A 16779-nucleotide genomic window follows, 5' to 3' on the forward strand; every position below is an offset into this window, starting at 1 on the left:
CCACCCAAGCTCAGGGCCTTGTTACGCTAGGTAATGTATGAACAATTGGGAGGGACAGTGTGCCCCCAAGAACTTACACTCCAAACAAGTCAAAGAATAGGCGTGGAAAGAGGCACACAGAGAAGAGGTGACTTGCCCAAGGTCACACAGCCAGTCAATAGCAGAGCCAGGACTAGAACCTAAGACTCTTGACTCCTATCCCAGCATCCTCGCTAACTAGCCCATACCGCCTAGCCACAACGAACTCTGAAATCCCCCCACCCCAACTTTACCTTGTACAGAAGGCCAACCCGGAGGAAAAGGAAAAGCTCACAGGTTTGGAGTCCCCCTCCTCCCATTCTCTTATTAATCCAGCTGTTCTTCATCTTCATCCTCATCCTCTCCCTTCCTTGCTGCCCTCCCCTTCTGAACCCTGGAAATCCTGGGCTAATGGTTTGCCAGCTCCTGCCGACCCCAGTGCCCTGGCTTTGATATTGAAGGTGTCAGCTGCCTTGATCTGCCTCCCTCTAGTGCAGGGAAAGTCAGTGCCCTGCGGGAGGAAATCACACATCCTGCTTGGAGCCAGATGTTCTGTTGAGTCTGGCTGCCCTGCAAATCTGCCCAGGGCTCCAGCCAGGATCTGCCTGCAGACCATGGTCTCGACACCCGTGAAAGCAACTTGGTGCAATGGAAAGGGTGATTTCACTGTTACTCCCTAGAGACTTTATTTCACAGCTCTGCTGATTCTTCACCTGCTTAACTGAGAGTTTATTGCTGAAGCATCATTTACTGAGACCATGTCTCCACTCAGAATGGCAGCCCTGCTTCAGCAATCAACATAGCTGCTCCTGCGTGCTGACCCACACCAGGGCAAGTGTGGTCAAGGGCACTTCCCTCTTCCATTGACCCGCTTGCTGATCCTCTCCACTATGCTCACATGGATTCAGCTACCCTTCAACTCGCCTCTCCGCTCCTGACCTATGTCTCCAGACCTGCATCTCACCACAGAGCTAGCTGTCCCTGCAGCATTCCCAGGAAAAGGGAACCCAGAGTGGTGTGAAGGGCGCCCTGCCCCAGGGCCCTCTCATGCTGTGTCTGGCCTTCACAGCCTATGCACTTGGCTCTGCACTGAACCTCGGCAAACCAGGCTTCAGCCTGAGAGCCGATTGGTTTGCTTTGTTAGAACAATGCTGAATTAACTGAAAGCCTCTGTCTGTCTCTGACCCCTGAGAATTACAGATCCTGGATGTGTCTCCCAGTCCCACGAAGAGCGAGGGGGAAAGAAGGGGGCAAACGTCCCACTATAACACCAGCTCAGCCTCCTTTGTCTTAACTGGATAGGCTCTGGGAGCATGGGCGGTGGGTATCATAGGCCAGGGCAGGCTAAGCCTCCCTTGACCCATGTTGGGTCCCGAGGCCCCGCCCTTCCTCTCTACCTGAAGCCGGCGCCGCTGGGGCGGGGGGGAGGAGGGGAGTTGGGCCAGCAGCTCAGCCTGGCTCTGGAGCCGGCCCGGCACTCCGGGGGTGGGGTTGGCCGGGGCTCCTCCGGCCGCGGAGTGTGGGGGCGCTTGTGGCTCGTCACCCATATCTGGGATAGATTGTGCCAGCAGGGATTCTCAGAGTGGGGAAAAGGCCTCACTGGTGTGCTTGGAAGAGTGCTCTCTAAGCAGGTGTGAAGAAAGCCCTGGGGAAGTTTGGATTTCACTAATACACAATGGAGGGGATCTGAGGTCTGGGCAAGGGAAAGTGGGGGGGTCAGCTTTTGTGGCCTGCATCATGCAGGGGGTCAGACTAGATGACCATATTGGTCCCTTCTGACCTTAAAGTCTATGAGTCTATGAGTCTATGAGACCTCATTAGGAGAGCCTGAAAAGACACAGCGTCTGAGATTCCAGAGGTGGGAGCAGCGGAGGACAGGGTGCTGGTGCCCACAGTCGTTACATCCTGGGAGAGGACCGGGGAGGCCAATGCTAGATGAGCTGCATGCGTTCAGCTGCCACAGGTCTGCAGAGGGTTAGAGAAACAGGGCAAGTCTGGGCTGTCTTTCCCATTCAGCGTCACCAGAGCCAGCCAAGCGGGGAGCCAGAGGAGTTGGTTGAAGACAGGCTTGTCTGGGATAATGACAGAACAGTTCCCTTGTTCCCTAGAGTCTGGGAAACAGACTCTCCCAGGAGAGCCCACTCAGTGCAGCTGCTCTCCAGCCCTCGCGCCCCTCTCGTAATCAGCTCGGACTTGGGGACTTGCCTCTTACTGCCTTTTGTCAAAACCTGACTATCCCCCATGGCACATCTTTATCTCACCCGACCGCAGCACTCACCCTTCGCCTGTCAGCCAGTAGTTGGAGCTATTGTTCTGTCTCAAAGGCAGGGCTGTTTCACTTCCCCTACGGGAGGAAGCGGCCCTACTAGTTTTCTTGTTTGGGGGAGCAGAGGTCCTCCCTGGCTCTGCCTGCCCTTTAGCCCAAGGAGCGAGGCCCTGGAAACAGACCCCAGGTCTCTGAGCTGTCTCGGGGATGCTGAGGACGAGAGCAATACTTCCCCATTTACTCTGTTCTAACAGCCGCTGGCACCTGATTTGTCAGTTCAGGATGCAGGCAGCACTGCTGCTGTCCTTCCGGCTTTTGTCACCTGCGGAGCAGAAACCGGGTGGCAGGGCGTGGTCAAGCCAAAGCTGTCTGTGCGTTTCTGAGCCCTGCAAAGTCCTGGATGCCGCCTCCGCTGCAGGGCACCTTGTTCAAAGGAGAGGGCGACTTGGCACCAATATCAACACACACACACACCCCAGTAATCCTCAGCGTTGTGCGTACATGGCTCAGAGATCTCATTCCAAGGGGCCCAGAACTTAACTTCAGAGGACGGCCTGAAATCACAGATGGGGAAACTGAGTCATGGAGAGAAGACCTGACTTGTTCATGATCAGAAAGCAAGGCAGAGCCAGAGCCAGGAACTGAATTAATCTCCTGGCTCCCGGTCCTGTACTTTAACCACACAAGATTAGCCTTGTCGTGCCTTTATGACCTTGGTTTTAATGTCCTCCCTGCCCCCAGTTCCTAGGGCTATGGGTGTTGGCTGCCTCCTGTGCAGTGCTATGGGGCTGGGTGTAGCTATCCTAGTAATCCTTGGGGAGGAGGTGATGCAGGAAGAGAATCAAACGTTTTGATTTTTTTAACACTATCAACACTGCAGGGGCTATCGCTTAGTTTAATCTGTCTGGATGCTTCTAGGATTCTCCCCCCCCCCCTTGCTAAGGATGGGTAGCAGGCCTAATCTTTGCTGCTCCCAGTGCAATGACTCTTAGCATGTTATAAGCGAGTTGAGAGGGAGCTGGCGATGAGAACGGGTAACCAGAGAACTTTGCTACTAGCTGACCTGGCTTATCCCAGATTACACATGGGGCTTTTTGTATTAGTGGCTGAGAAATGCCCAGTGGGCTTTTTTCCTAGCAGTAGAGCATGGGACAAACATGTGACAGGACTGCTCTGCTCAGCGACATACAGATCATCCAGACCTATGTTTTTCCCATTAAACTGTTCCTGTAGATTTAACAAACCGTCTCAAGGTCTTGGCCTAATTGGTAATTTCTCTTTGGGGTCTCTATTCACTGGAGAGTTACCTGGGGCTCTTATCCAGGTGTTATTCCTAACCCCCCTCCTGTCCACACACACAACTCTCTTGTGTAAACAGGATGGTACCTTCACTCTGGGGTAGCTGATGTGGCTAGGGGGTGGGTTAGAGCCAGGGTTCTGCTTGCACTCTGGTAATGCACCCATGTGGCAGCGCGTACACAGGCTAAACTATCTGCGTGCTCTGGTCCTCTCATGCCTTGCCACCATTCCCTGCCTTGTGCCCAGACAAGCTCCCCTACAAGTCACTGGATGCGCTCCCTTCCCCAGCTCCTCACTAGGTGCAAGTCACTGGGAAAGGGCCATTGAGCGGCTCAGCTCCCCGCCGCGTTAAGGACAATGGGTTGCGCCCTCAGAAGTCCTAGCAACACACACTAGCAAGTGCAGCAACAGTCAGGACACAGTAACTCAGGTGTAGCTTTGCAAGGGCAGCTGCTCACACCTGGGCTGAACTGGCCAACCCTGGTCCCACCCCAGGCTATTGCGGCAGTGAAGTTATATCCTTATTCTCTCCCCCGCACCACTCAGCCCCTTGTGAGGCCAGGAGAGCAGAGAACTGGGGACTAAAAAGCTCCCCTATCTCTGACTCAGACAGGACTTTGCTCAGGTGTGGAGCTGAGAACAGGTGCTGCCAATTGGCCCTGCTCCAGCACCCAGCCACACATGCTTTAAAAGGCCAGTGCACAGAGCAGTTTAGGGCTTAAGGAAACTGGGGGGTGGCAGCTGTTACAAATCTTTACAGAACATTATACTTGTTCTCTGGAGCCCAGCAGTTCAGAGGCCTGTAGTGGGGGAAGATAGATACTTCCCTTTGGCAGCCAAACAAAGTAAGTTTCCCACGGACAATCCTGTGATTCCTTGCTGCTCCCTTAAGTGGCTACCCTGTAACTTGTGGAGGCAGCAGGACAGCCCTAGCCACACAGCTGTGTGTGGAGAGCGTTGCATCTCTTAAAGGTCCAGGTGTGACCCCAGAGACAGAGGTGTACTTGGGTTGTACCTGTAATTACAGAAACAGGCATGGGGCTGCTCCTTTATCTCTCTTCCTGCATCCCCCAAGCTATGTGGGACACTGTTTTCCCCAGGACTATCTTGCTGCCCTTCTGCTTTTTCTCCTGTTTCTCTTTCCCAATCTTAAATTCAAACTGCAGCTATGTCCTGGCCTGAGAGAGACCAGCTGGGACTTAATTGGGCTCTTCCATCTCTTGTTCTCCTGGTCCTGTGAGTCACACAAGGCAGTCCCCTTATTCTACAGCACCTTTGCTACCTGGCTTTCTGGTCCGTTTGTCTGTGCTAGTCGTACAAGAGGCCCCCATCTGGATTGGGGTGCCGTTGGGCTAGGGGCTGTACGAACTCATAGCAAAGTAGGGTCCCAGCCCCAAAGTGCTTTCAGTGTAACTAGATGGAAAATGAATGGCATTATTCCCACCGAAGGGCCTTATAATGAGAGAATCAAGAGACTTCAACTATTAAATTTATCCCAGAGATAGACTTGATCAGGCAACAAATACCTAGGTGGGGAGAAGATTTCTGATCACAGACTGCTCTTTCACCTAGCAGAGAGAGGCATTCTGAGATCCAGTGGCTGGCAGCTGTGGCTAGGCAAAGGCGAGCACTAAGGTATGCATTTTTAACAGTGAGGGTAATTCACCGTTGGACCCACTTACCTAGGGAGGTGTTGGATTCTCCAGCATTGGCAGTATTTAAATCAAGACTGACTCTCTCTGAAAGAGATGCAGTAGCTCAGCCAGAAGCTATGGGCCTGGATGCAGGCGTTACTGATGAAACTGTCTGGCCTGTGTGATGCAAGAGGTCAAACGAGCTGATTGTAAAAGTTCTGTAAAATCCTGAATTCTTCCGATGCCCCATTCCTCAGGTGTGGCCTGGTAGGCCAGCCCTTTCCCTGGGCTGGACACTGGGAGTGGGCTCTGGTCCATCCTCAGGGGTGTGGGCTTTGGAAAAGGGAAGAGTTCCTGGCTCCAGTTCAGGAGTGGGGCAGAGCATCTTTCGCTCCTGGAGGAACGGCAGTGCCTGCTGTCCATCTTACTTCAACGGCTTTGTCCTTGTTCTTCAGCTTTGGCCACTCCCACGCCAGCCGGGCTCCAGGATAATGGTACCTGCTGGTCTCCCAGGACCACTTCTCCTGTAAATTTTGTTGCTTCATGTAAAATTAATGTTGCTAATGCAGCCCTGGTTTCTCCCTGTCCCTGCCCTGAGCAGAGTTACTGTAATGCTGCTGGAGGTTAGCAGCAGTGGAGGCAGTCCTCTGGGAGCAGCTACTGTGTTGAACAAAGAAACCCACTTGCTCTCTCTGGAGGTACCTTCCAGTTGTCCAGAAGCTTCCTCTAGGGGTCCCACAGTGCCATGCTGAAGCATTATCCCTGTGTCACAGCTGGGGAAACTGCAGAAGAGGGAGACAGTGAGTTGCCCAAGGTCATGTAATCTTGGCCAAGTTGGGACTAGAACTCAGATCTCCTGATTCCCAGCCATGTGCTCTAGCCACTAGACCATGCAGTAGCAGGATCAGACTTCTGTGCCACCTGCCAGTTTGGGTGTAGAGAGAGACTGTTCCTTGCACCACGCTGGGACTACTCCATTCCAAGTCCTTGTGGCCCACCATCTGACCTGCTCCCCTTCTCAAAGAGGGTGGATGGACAGGTCCTCCAGCTGCTACATCTATTTTCCAATCTGTTGCATCCTGTAGCCGTGGTTCTATGTATATTTTAAGGTCACAGTTTCTGACCATCTCTCTGCTTTTCTGCTGCACAGAGAGGATGAGCCAATCCAGACACCCCATCCCCAGAGCCACATCGCTGCTTGCACCATCACAGCTGTTAACTTCACTGCTGTCAAGTGTACCTGCCTGGAGAGAGGGTGACCTGTGGCTGGCTGCTGTACAGAGGCACGCGGCTGCCAAGCAGTTAACCAATTGCAATGGGAGGCAGGTTAATTTCCGCTCTACTGTGAGGAGGAGCCCTGTTTATTAAATGGAATGTCACCAGGCCAGAGGGGAAATGTCCCTGTCCAGCCTTGAAGAGGGCGTGCTGGTGAGTAACAAACACATGCTGACTTGCTAGCGTCCCTCTGAATCCCAGATGGGTGGCTGGTCTGAAGCCTTCTGGCTGCTCTGGGTAGCTGCACGGGCCAGAGCTTTTAATGCTATCCTGATCAAACACAAGGCAACTGCCTAGCTGCAGAAGCCTCTGCTGAGTTGAGTCTTGTCTGAGTCACTTACACCAGTGGTTTTCAGTCAGGGATACGCCTAGATCTTCCAGGGGGTACGTCAGCTCAACTAAATAGTTTTACATAGTTTTAAATAGTTTGGCTAGTTTTACAACAGGCTCCATAAAAGGCACTAGTGAAGTCAGAACAAACTAAAGTTTCATACAGACAATGACTTGTTTATACTGCCCTGTATACTCGATACTGAAACGGAAGTACAATATTTATATTCCAATTGATTTATTTTATAATTGTATGGTAAAAATTATAAAGTCAGCAGTTTTTTTTCAGTAATAGTGTGATGTGACACTTGTATTTTTATATCTGATTTTGTAAGTAAATAGTTCTGAAATGAGGTGAAATTTGGGGGTGTGCAAGACAAATCAGGCTCCTGAAAGGGGCACAGTAGTCTGGATAGGTTGAGAGCCACAGACTTACACAGCTGACGGCTCAAGCAGTGACTTCCAGACTGTGCAGCGATTCCAAAAACCCCTCCGATAGCCCCGGATGCTGCAGAACAAACCCACGTTCACCCAATCTGAGCTCTGGGTTACACCTCCCAAGCGGCCATTATTGGGGGCGGGGGAGTGAAGGTGCAAAGTGCGGGGAGCCCTAGCTGGCACATGTGATCTTTCTGTGTAACCGTCTATGAATTCATATATTTCCTCTTAGCCAACGCCACCGACTGACACGCCTGACAATGTTTGTGATCCTCCTATAGAACCCCATCAGGTTCTCCTCCCAGTTACTGGGATTGCTCCATGGGGCACTTCTGTTACACTGCACGGTATGATGGGGCTCCTAAGTCTGTCTGTCATGCCAAGCAGGGCTACCTGGGATAACCTGCTCCTGCAGCTAAGTTACCAGGCTGGGGAAATGGAAGCCCCTGGATCCCTAGGAGATACAAGAGCACAGTTAAGCGGCTGGGCCAGCCTGGCTCGGCTGTACTAACTTTCATCCTCCGGAGCAGAGGCATCGCTCTCAGGGCTGGTTCTAGGATTTTGAAGTGTCTTTGCAGGCACCCAACCCGCTCCATTCTGTGATGTTTGTAGTGAGGCAGTGGTGCAAGGAGAGCCCAGACCTGCTCGGGACTCCCAGTGAGTGGGTCAGCACAAGAGACTAGCAGAAGGGGCTGTCTGGTTTCACTGTTGTCCCTGTGAACTGGCAGCCTTGGTAAATTATGAGTAGGGCCCACCAAATTCACAGTCCATTTCGGTCAATGTCATGGTCATAGGATTTTAAAAATAGTAAATTTCATGGTTTTAGTGATTTAAATCTGAAATTTAACGGTGTTGTCATTGTAGGGGTCCTGACACTTCAAAACTGCTGCTGGCGGGGCGCTGCCTTCAGACCTGGGCGCCCAGCCAACAGCCGCTGCTCTCTAGCTGCCCATCTCTGAAGGCAGACAAGGGGTGACAATACTGTGATCCCTCCCCCTAAAATAACCTTGTGACCCCATCCACCCACCCCCAGGGCTCTGTGCAGTGGGAGGGTCCCAGAGCTCAAGCTGCAGCCTGAGCCTGAACATCTACACTGCAATTAAACAGCCCCTTAGCCGGCATCAGCTGGCATGGGCCAACTCCAGGTTTTTAATTGCAGTGTAGACATACCCTGAGTGGCTGGTTCAGCTGGTAACACACCAGTGCTATCTGATAGGGGTTTTGGGGCTCTGCCACTCCTCTACTCAGAACCCAGGTGCTGGTCAGGAGGCGGCCCAGAAAAATGTTCTTGTGGTCTCCAAAGTGAATCGGGCCAGTCTAAAAATCATGCTGCACTTCAGGCATAGCCAGGGAAGAGTGCAAGGCAGGTGTAGGGCTGTCCTGGCTGCTCAGCCTGGGAAGGAGGCGGCTGCTGCTGCCTCCTGCACTAGCTAGAGGTTTTTGCTGGTGGTTGCTGTAAAAACAGGCCTGTGTTTTCAGAAGGACTCGGCACCCACAATTAGGATTCGAGTTTCAAAAGAGCCTGTTTTTCTCTCTCCCTAAAGAAGTGGCTGGATTTTTCCTAAGACTCAGCATATTGGGTACATGTGAGCGCTCTTGACAAATCAGGCCGTAGGTGTCACAATGGGAGCTGCCAGGTGCTGAGCACTTGCCCATGAAGCTTGGGCAGGGCTTACTTTGTGCCCGTTCAGAGCCCCGGCACCTCTGGGCTTGGCAGTTCCTAGCCCCGGCACCTCTGGGCCTGCTGCATCAGTTATGAAAGTAAAAAATGCTTGAGCCCTGGCACCTCTTTCATTACAAATTAAGCCCTGGGCTCAGGGCCAGATTTTCATGAGGTATGTTGCTGTGCCGGTGAGCACGGAGGCGTAAGAATTAATGCAGCAGTTCGACCAGCAGATCGAATGGGCTCACCCTATTGTGTCCACTGAATCTGCCTCCTGCAAGGCTCATAGCCCGGTCCCTGCTGAAGATGGGACAGGGCACATTTTGTGATGTGTGGGGCAGGAAGCCCCTTTCTCCCCTGCCCATGGGGTGGGCTCCGAGCAGGCACACAGTGACATCACAGCCCTGCTGCAACCAAAAGCCTTGGGGGTGGGCATGGTGGAAGGTGCCTGTGGTGAGAGCTGAGAGGAGAAGCTAGTTCGAAGGCCTTAGCCCTCAATGTGCTTCGAGGGGTTGGTGAAGTAGGGTTGCCAACTCCCCCGGATTGGCTGGGAGTCTACCGGAATCGGCATTGATCTTCCAGTGACGACTGAAAGCAATCCGGGAGATTTTAATAGGTTACTAAAAGTCTGGTCGGCAGCACAGCTGGGCTAAGGCAGGCTCCCTATCTGCCCTGGCTCCGTGTGGCTCCCGGAAGCAGCCAGCATGTCCGGCTCCTAGCCGCAGGGGTGGCCAGCAGGTCTCCCCACGCTGCCCCCACCCCGAGTGCTGGCTCCACAGCTCCCACTGACTGGGAACCACGGCCAGTGGGAGCTGTGGGGGTGGTGCCTGCAGGCAGGAGCAGCACACCCAGCCACCTGGCTGCCCTCTGAGCCTAGAAGCCGGAGGGACATGCCAGTCGCTTCCGGGAGCCACCCAAGGTAAGTGCTGCCTGGCTAGAACCCGCAACCCAACTCCCAGCCTGGAGCCCCCTCCTGCACCCCAAACCCCTCATCCTCAGCCCCACCCCAGAGCCCACACCCCCGGACAGAGTCCTCACCCCCTCCCACACTCCAACCTCCTTCCCCAACCCAGAGCCCACTCCCATACCCTGAACCCCTCATTTCTGGCCCACGCTGGAGTCAGCACCCTCAGCTAGAGTCCTCACCCCGTCCTGCATCCCAACCCCCAGCCCCAGCCGAGTGAGAGTGGGGGAGAGAGCGATGGAGGGAGGGGGATGGAGTGAGCAGGGGGTGGGGCCTTGAAGAAGGGGTGGGGCAGAGGCATGGCCTCAGGAAAGGGGTGAGACTGGGGGTGGCGCAAGAGTGTTTGGTTTTGTGCTATTAAAAAGTTGACAACCCTAAGGTGAAAAGGGGCTGGAGGGTTCATCTTCCTAGGAAAGTGACAAAGGGTTAAAACGGCGGCAAAGAGGAACAATGAAATAAACTCAGTATGCACTGAAGTATCTAGAGTAACTTTAAAAATAATGCAAAAAATGGCTGATTTCATACCAAATCTAGGATATGAGGTTTAGACCCTGATCCTGCAGTTGGCTAATATAGATGGGCCTGGCTTTTTCCTTGCCACTGGTCACTTTAATTCTTGCCTATTTTTATTTGTTCTTTATCTTTCTAAATTTGAAAATAACCCTGGCAGGGAGGGAGAAAGGGGGAAGTCCTCTCCCTGCACACACTGTCCCATGGGGCTGGTTTGGCTGAATCTGTATTTTATTAGTGTTTTTCCAGAACATCTATCACAGCAATTCTCAAACTGGGGGTTGGGATCCCAAAGTGGGTTGGGACCCCAGGGCTTCAGCCCTGGGCGGTGGGGCTCAGGTTACAAGCCTGGTGGGGCTCCGGCTTTGGCTTTGCCCTTGCCGCCCTCCCACCCCCACATATCTGGGGCGGCAGGGCTCGGGCGGGCTCAGGCTTCGTTCCCCGCTCCTGGGGGTGTGTGTGTAATTTTTGTTGTCAGAAGGGGATCGCGGTGCAATGACGTTTGAGAACCCCTGCTCTATCACATTGATGGGGCCCGGAAGTGATTCTGCTGATTTGAGGAAAGCCGCTGTTGGTTACAAAATCACATGCTGACATGACCTAGCTAAGGAAACTAGCTGCTGCTTCGATTGTCCCTGTGCGCCTCCAGAAGCATGAACACCCCCGGCTTGTCTAACCAGGGACTCTTGTCTTCTGGTCCTGCTGGAACAAGAGTATGAGGAGCACCCTGGTACAGGCAGCAGGACTGAGATTGTAGGCACCTCAGGAGTCGGTGGAGTCTTTTGTAGCATTATCTCTGGCCAAGGATTCCAACTGCTCCTCCATCTAGAGACTAGTTCTCAACTAATAGCAGCCAGGGCTTGTATTTGGCAATAGTGAGGGAGTCGCCTAGGCTGGAATTGTGTTTTGAGCCCTGGCTGGTTCCAGTGCAAATACAACCTGCCAGAATACAGAGTTGAAAACAAATCCAGGAACGTGGTCTCTTGGGACCTGTCCATTGACATGACCTTTGTCCTTGCAATGTACATTTGCCAAGTGGAAAAAAACATAGGCAGATCTGGGGGGGGGAGGTGCGCCCTATGTTTTCTGAGTGCTAGATATGTGTCCCGAACCAAAACTCCCACTCCACATCCCAGAACCATGGGGAGTGGGGGGGAAGAAGGGGGTAGGGTTTGAATCTGAAGCGTCCAATCCAATTTCAAGACAAGCATATCTGTCCCTTTTTGCTTTAGCCTTGTTAGGCTGTAATTCTGTCCATTTACTAACCAACAGCTAGAGGTGGCTAAGCCTTAAATCTTGTCCATTCCTTGCCTGCAAGAATGTGCAGACATCAAACTCTAGCTGTGGAACAGACGTCTAATTTAGCAGTCACCCTGGATCTGGCATGAGCAGTATTAAATACAGGGTCAGTTATTGTTAAGAGGCTGCTCCACTCCTGTTGTTTAACATATGTTTTGTCCTTGAAGTTATCAGGTTTTCTAAAGAGATCAAACAGTCCCACACTTCGTACAGATGAACTGCTCTGGGCTTGTTCCCTATATTTAATTTTACTCTTGACTTTGCAATCGTTGACCTTCTGATTCCATTAAATCTGATCCCAGTCAAAAATAGTTTCAAACTCGTGGCTGCTGGATTTAACCAGTGCATTATCTCTTCCACAATAAGGAAAGGGCTCTTGAGGCAAGGTAAAGTTGGATGGAATGCTCTGCCGTGTTCCTTACTGCCTGACCTAAATACTAGAACAGGGTGAACTGTAGTAGTGAGGTTCCCTTTCTTTACATATTCACTTTAAACTGGAAATCTCACAATACCAAAGCTTTCTAACACAGACCTGATTGATACAGTGAGAACAGTCTCTTGCAAGACTTCTGCGCTTGGCTAAAACCAAAAGGCACAGAGAAATGAATAAGCACAGAGAAATATTCCAGTAATATGAGGTAAGCAGAGCCTTGTGCGTAATGTGATTGTGACTTACATTGCTGCAAAATTGTGGATTATTTTTAAATTGCCACATAACTGTGCTTCAGATGCTTAGCTTTCATTTGAGCAAAAGTAGTAATCCTTGGCCTTTATGGTTGGGAAGATACTAAACCAATGCTGTGATGTTTGCCTGAGTCTGCAGCTCTGAAGAAGTGTGAGCTGCCCAGTTCATTCCAGTGGGGGGTTTAATTCTGAAACATGATGCCAGTTTGAGTGCTAGCATGAACTATTTCACATGGCTGATCACTGTTGCATAAACATCCAGCTACTGTATGTGCGTGTCAATTTTGCATATAAGGGCAGATGTCAGGGGAGGTACGCAGTGAAGCAGCAAGTTGCTGGGGTGGGGAACAAGGAATTCAAACTCCCTCCTTCCAGTTTTAGTTCCTCTGCTGGCTGCTGCTTGAAAGAGAGAGAGAGAAAGAGGGGATAGATCCCATCCCCAGCTCTAAAACCATCAGATCCCTCTTGGACACCAAAATCAGCTTCCATATCTTCATGAGTGTCAAAAACCCCAACTGCTCCATGTCCAAACAGTTCTTGCTTCCCCCCCTTCCCCACCTTATACAGCATAGATACATTGATCTGCAGCATAAGGAATGTTGAACATCGGGAGAAGCATACAAAAAAATTAATATTGGAATACACCAGTTACACACAGAGCCCTGATTGGATTAGATGGGGGGGGGGTGAAGGAGAAAGGGCTTGGTGCACTATTTGGGGTCCCTACTGCATAATTTGGATCTCATGTGTCCTCATAGTACCTAGGGCCTTGGAAATCAGTGGAATTACCCCCACATTTTATTTGTTTAAAGAGTTCTGGGTTGGTTTTCAGTTGTGAGCTGAGGGGCAGATTGCTTTGATCTGATCTCATCCCCTTACCTCCTCATGACACTTGGCTTAACAAGGGCTTGGGGCAAATCCCAATTAGTGTAACCCACCAGCTTGCAAGGTGGCTAACATAGTAGTCGTTAATACTTCCCATCTAAGGGGTGCAAGTTGCAGGGACCATCAGGTCCCTCATGAAAAAGCTGAGCTCCTGAAAGATCTTAACTCTAGCATGAAATTGGAAACTAGCTTGCTGTGAAAATTCCACTGTTTGATGGTGTGTGTGTAACTGTTTTTCTGCCTGCCCCACTGGGACTTTGTATCTGTCCTGCACTCATCCCCCTTAGTACTGGAGTGGCTTATGTGAAAGTTGATTGTTGTCCCTGCGGGAAGAGTGGTGCATAATCATGTTTTATGTTTACATATTCGTACTGTGAGAAAGTTATGGGGAAGGGCAGTCTTGCACTCTGTTCTGAAAGCAATGAGATCCATGGTCATTCTAATCTCTTACAGAAGATTTTCTGCATCCGATGGGCCCTCTGCAGAGAGAGCTCAGATCCCAGTTTTGAGCCTCTGAGATGGCCAGTGTAGCAGAATCTGGATTTGCAAGAATTTGAAACGGTTAATTAAATTTTAATAGCATAAAACACCTGTAAAGTGTGGTGGTAACTCTCTTCTAATTTCCCATTGCAAATGTCTCAGTAGTACAGTATGTGCCACAGTTTCTCTTAAATTAAAATTGTGACTTTCCCATTTCTTACCATGACACAACTGCCACCTTTGTAATGACTTCTTATCACAAGGTTTATCCCTAGCTGTTAAACTCCCCGGCTTGTAGGAAAGCAGAAGTGACCTTTCTGTCACTTGACAAATCCAATCCAGCCTACACAGCACACAAAGATCCTTTCCAGTGCTGCACTTCAATTACAGGACCCGTTGATATCTGTGTAAATTAGGCTGGTGTTCTGGCATTGGCACATTGGACATGGGTGAGTCCAAAAGAACATCAAGTCCCTAGCGTGCTGTTACAACTTACTGAGTGGTGTTCCTGAAATGAGTTGCATAATAGCCAGGACTGGTTCTTGGGGGCTGAGAGAGTGATCGGACACCCCTCTATCAGTGAGCAGAATCTAACTCATAGCAGAAGCTCTGAGGAATCTTCTGTGGAATCAGACAGGTCAGAAACTGAACATTCAGTTCTAATAAAATATCAGGCACCTTAAAGTGGATTTAAAAAAACCGGGAACAAGCTGATGATTGCAGTCCCTTCGGCTCTCCCCAGGGCTTGTGCTTTTTATTGGAGCTGGTGGGAACTAGGGTGCCTCAGGCCAGACAGATGGTCATAGGTCTCCTGGTTGACTCAAGGAAAAGGAAACGAATTTCTCAATCCTGTCATTTGTGTTGTGGCTGAACACACCACATAGTGAGGAAGTGAAAGAACAAGCCGTGTTACCGGAATTGAACCTGGGGCCTCCAGAACTGTACACATGAGCCTCTGCAGCTTGAACTGAATTCCCTATCGGGGAGCTGCTGTGGCAGAGTAATATCCCCTGGGGCCTGTGCTCACGGGGGGGACGAGTAACTCACTGAACAGTGAGTTGCACAAGAACAAAGAACTAAGCAGCGTGCAGGTGGCCTCCAGCTTTTAAAGTTGTCAAGCAAGATGCGTTCTCATGCATCGTCCTACCTGAATGAAATATTGGGATTGCACTCTGTTCTGAAGTCTTGCAGGATGTGGAGAGATGGGGTGAGGCTGAGACTGGTGGCAACCCTTATAGACTAGGTAAGCACTAGAAGTGCTTCATTATGCATCTCTACTATCCTGCAGCATCTCCTACTATTCCAAAACTAGGTTTGTTGATGGACCCTGTCAATCAGCCCACACTGAGTTAAATTACATTTTCTCCTTTGTGGACAAATTTCCTTGGACTAGGAGCACGGCCTCCAACTCATGTCCACTTAGGGCCTTGCGCAGAATTTGCAGCTAGTCGTGCAGCAGAGGGAAATTGAACTAACCCACTGTCCCATCTCCTCCTCTTTGTGTAGCTGATATTGCTTGGCTTTGTCCAGGCTCTGGACAACATTAAAGCTGCAGCCCAATTTTATTTTTGTGCAGTTGTGTTACAAGGCTTTCCACTGATGGTTTGTGGTGCGCTTCTAAAAGGAGATATTGTACTGGTGATCCAAGCCACGTTTGCAGTAATGCTTAAACTAGCATATGAGTTTTAATTGGGAAGAACTGCTGAAGCACTAAGCGATGTCTGCTTGTTTCTACCCAAGAGACTGAAGTTCTGGTAAGTTCAGGTAATGTAACTCAGAGCACATGTTGCAGAGAATTACTTAGTGCTTCAGTGGGTGGATGCAAGTGCTCAGATATTATAGTGATGGAGATGGTGTAAACAGCTGGATAAAGGCCATCACTTCCCTACACTGAATTTGGATTTTCTGGATAACCTGGTGACACTCCATTTATCAAATCCAAATGGCTTAGATCAGACGGTAACTTGGTTTGTTTTAAGCTTCATCTCCCTCCCGTCTGCAGCTCTCCATCTCTGGCACACTTCTGCTCCTGATTTTTTCTGCATCTTTGGAGGCCAGCTGTTCCGAGCTGACTTTGCTCCCTCTTTGCACAAGTTCTCAGCTTTCAGCTTGCTTACAGGGTTGGTTTCTTGTTAGTGGTTCTCAAGACACGAAAATAGTGTTTACATTCAAGTGGCAAAAACAAAACAAAAAAACAGGTTGGTAATCAGAATGAGGTAATTGCTGAGGTTCAGTATCCTCTCATCTGCCAGGGCTAGAAGCAGATACTTTATATGCTCTGAATCCCAGCTCTTAGATGGTATCCCACTTGTTAGATATCAAACATTTTCTAGGGTTGGTGATTCGCCAGACACTAGTCTCAAAAGCTCTCACTGGTCCCTTGGTTTGGCTATGTCACTTTTTAAAATCCCTGGTCTGGGATTGAAAATAGCAAATCCCAGATCCTGAATCAGTGACACTTTTAATTCCCTACAGGCCTTGTCTAGGTAAAGTCTGCTATCATTGGTCATTATGGAGAAATGAACCCAGCACTAAAAGCATGGGGCATCTATAGTTGTAGGAATGCAAGTGTGAATAGGCCGCCTGTGCTTCAACCACTACGTTGCCTAAACCTGACCTGAGCAAAGTTAGGCGATACTAGTTAAAATGTCAGCACCCATTCTTCTAGTGCTCCTACTATTCCTCCCACCAGGGGAGCTGCCCCTGTGCTAGTGGAAAGGTGACGGACATAAAGGAAAATGCCAGTGTAGTCACAGCCACAGCGCACTCTACTTCTGCTTCATTTATTGGGATGACTTCCTCTCCTCCACTTGTCTTGTCACGATCTCATTTTCAATGGTTTTGGTGTTTTTGCTGAATGTTCAGTCCTTCCCCATATCTCCAACCAGATGCCACAGAACCTTTGAGCTCTCTCATTTCTTCAACTACAAAAAAAAAAAAAAAAAAAAAATTAAATTCCTTTCCTGTTTCTTCCACAATTCAGGCTCCAAAGACTCACTTGAAAGCTACTCTGTGCCCTTCTGGAGTCAGGAAG

At 50.3% G+C, this 16779-nt stretch overlaps 1 long non-coding RNA gene across 1 annotated transcript; it reads left to right on the forward strand.

Annotated features, from left to right (window-relative positions):
* The first annotated feature begins 12031 nt into the window (after nt 1-12031).
* On the forward strand, nt 12032-15697 carry LOC113406248. The gene is made up of 3 exons (XR_003899791.1): nt 12032-12334; nt 15322-15499; nt 15579-15697. It is a non-coding gene; the product is annotated as an uncharacterized LOC113406248 (long non-coding RNA).
* Nucleotides 15698-16779: the final 1082 nt, after the last annotated feature.

This window comes from Terrapene carolina, unplaced genomic scaffold (genome assembly GCF_002925995.2).
Source record: "Terrapene carolina triunguis isolate 2854851 unplaced genomic scaffold, T_m_triunguis-2.0 Scaffold88, whole genome shotgun sequence".
Taxonomy (NCBI): Eukaryota; Metazoa; Chordata; order Testudines; family Emydidae; genus Terrapene; species Terrapene triunguis.